We start from the raw sequence: 2,881 nt of genomic DNA on the forward strand, positions 1-2,881 counted from the left end.
AAGATGGCTAAAATTTCCGTTTACCATATTTTGCAGTAAATGCTGTCCACGGACTAGATAAACTTAGAGATAAAAGAAGTTTTCTCCTATCTTCTTTGACAGTAAATCCTGTCCACGGACTAGATAAACTTGGAGATAAAAGAAGTTTTCCCCTATCTTCTTTAACAGTAAATGCTGTCCACAGACTAGATAAACTTGGAGATAAAAAAAGTTTTCCCTATCTTCTTTGACAGTAAATGCTGTCCACCGACTAGATAAACTTGGAGATAAAAGAAGTTTTCCCCTATCTTATTTGACAGTAACTTTTATACAACAACTAGATATACTTCTAGATTAAAGAAGTTTTTCCTTATCTTCTTTGGGAGTAAATCCTACACAACAACTAGGTATATTTGGAGATAACAAAGAAGTTTGCCTCTACCTTCCTTCAAAGTAAATGCTACACTTCAACTAGATATACTAGGAGACAAAAGAAATTGTCCCTTATATTATCTGAAAGAAACTATTACTCACCAACTAGATATACTGGAAGGTAAAAGAAGTTTACCCATACGTTCTTTGGAGGTAAATGGTGCATACCAATGAAAGACAAAATAATTTTGGCCCGTTCCTTTGGAAGTAAATAAAAAATACCAACATCGACTAGAGAGTTTTAACCATCAGCTTTTTCTGGTTGGATCTGGATATTTTTCGGGATTTAAAATGAACGAATGCACTGATTTTATTAAAGAAGAGGCCGCTCCTGATAAAACAGGTTGGTATCTGGGGAACAACTTCTCAATATCAAAATTTCCTTGCCAAGAAATGAAAGGGTGGAAACAATCGCCGATCTCTGAGATGTAGTTTATTGAATATGTTTAAGGAATAAAACGATAGTATTTCTGCTTAAGGCCCGGCATGGCCAGGTGGTTAGGGAGCTCGACTCGCAATCTGCGGGTCGCGGGTTCGAATCCTCGTCCCACCAAACATGCTTGCCTTTTCAGCCGTGGGGGCGTTATAATGTGACAGTCAATCACACTATTCGTTGGTAAAAGAGTAGCCCAAGAATTGGCGGTGGGTGGTGATGACTAGCTGCCTTCCCTCTAGTCTTACACTGCTAAATTAGGGACGGCTAGCGCAGATAGCTCTCGTGTAGCTTTGCGCGAAATTCAAAAAGAAACAAACAAACAAATTTCTGCTTAAAAAAAAGAAACAAGAACTTCAGCTTCACTTTCATCTTCAGGTAATACATCACTACTGATAACAGTCTCACACAGGTTTGGAATAGAATTTCTTTCAGGACACTACACTCATAACTTCAATGTTTAGGAACTATTTGCAATATTCAGAATGTTTTGAAAAATTAGTTCTACACTTGCTTAGGTTATTGTTCTCAAGTTTCATTAATGTACAGAACAATTAGCAAAGATTGTTGCACAGTATTTAAATTCCGACTAACACAAAAAATAAATCGTAAGTAAAAAACTTTAGATTAATCCTTTAAGTACGATGATTTGTTTTTACCTACGATTTAACTAGCGTTTATTTACGCTAAATTGAAGTGCATCTTTTAGGCCCAAAGTAATAAGCTCCGAATTAATGTGATATAAATATATGTCCTTATGACATTTAAATGCTTTTCTACTAAAATGTCAGTTTACACTTAATAGAATCATTGCACAATAAAAATATACAATATTTACGTTAATAAGTTATAACTTCAGATTAGTAAGTGTAATGTAATGGTTTGGAAAGACATGCGCTCCTGGATTTCTATAGCTCAAAATTTTAAATACCAGTTTCATCTTCTATACGAAAAGTCCTTATTGCAAATTAGATAATATTTCTTCGTTTGGACAGATTCAGTTTTAAGGAAATATAAGTATATCGATTTTGTTAACCCTTGTTTGAGAACTATAATTCATTTTTATATTTAAATCGTTGTTTATGTTATACAATATTAAATGTTTTATTTTTTACTTTGTCTACTTTGTTAAAACGTTTAATTCCACATTTTTTTCTGTATAATTTAATTAACTTTCAGACGGATGTGGTATAGCCTTTACTCTCAGCATTTCTTCGATTTTAAGTATTTTAATGTATTTAGTAAAAGGATATAGCAATTGCTTGACACAAATGATCATGTTGGAAATCAACTTAATATTGCTGCTTTCTACGACCGTTAAGAAAAGATAAACGGGAAATTATACTTTATGCGAAACTGAGGCACAACAAAATGTAATAATTCTTAATGAGGTTAGAAAATTAAAGATTCCTCATAAAATAAGAATTCCAAAGCAAGATACAATCATGTTTTTAGAAACCCAAAAAACAAGTGATCAGTGCTTAATTATGTGCAACAAGTGAATTTATGTTCTATATTGAAATAAATAACTTGGAAGTTATCCACTAAAAAAAGTAAGTAATTCAGAAGGTTTATCCTTAATAAATCTTACTTCGTTTGGTAGTTTTTGCTTCAATTGTAGTGATTATTTTTAACCTTCTATATGCATTAAGTATTTCGATCCAGATAAAATTCGTTCAAGGTTCATAAATGAAATAATAATGAAAATTGCATTGAGTTAGTGTTACAGTTGCACGTGTTAAAGAATGTTATTTGCATGTTTTAATTTTCAATCAAATATTTTAATTACATTTTGATCTCTTTTAAATTTTAACTAATTATTTTCAGCGAGTCAACAATGTATTCGTGGCTAGACATAATAAAAAACGAGTTTGTTATTTTGTCTCTTAAGTTTCTATATAACAATCCTAAGTAACTGTTCTTAAACAAACTCTATGTTCTGTATAGACAATGTGAGAATTTCAGTGAGCTTTTTAATCTTTGGAGTAGTATTTAATCAGTTATTAAACAAGGAAAAAATTTTATAAATAGAAGAAG

Source organism: Limulus polyphemus, unplaced genomic scaffold (genome assembly GCF_000517525.1).
Source record: "Limulus polyphemus unplaced genomic scaffold, Limulus_polyphemus-2.1.2 Scaffold7, whole genome shotgun sequence".
NCBI classification, from domain to species: domain Eukaryota; kingdom Metazoa; phylum Arthropoda; class Merostomata; order Xiphosura; family Limulidae; genus Limulus; species Limulus polyphemus.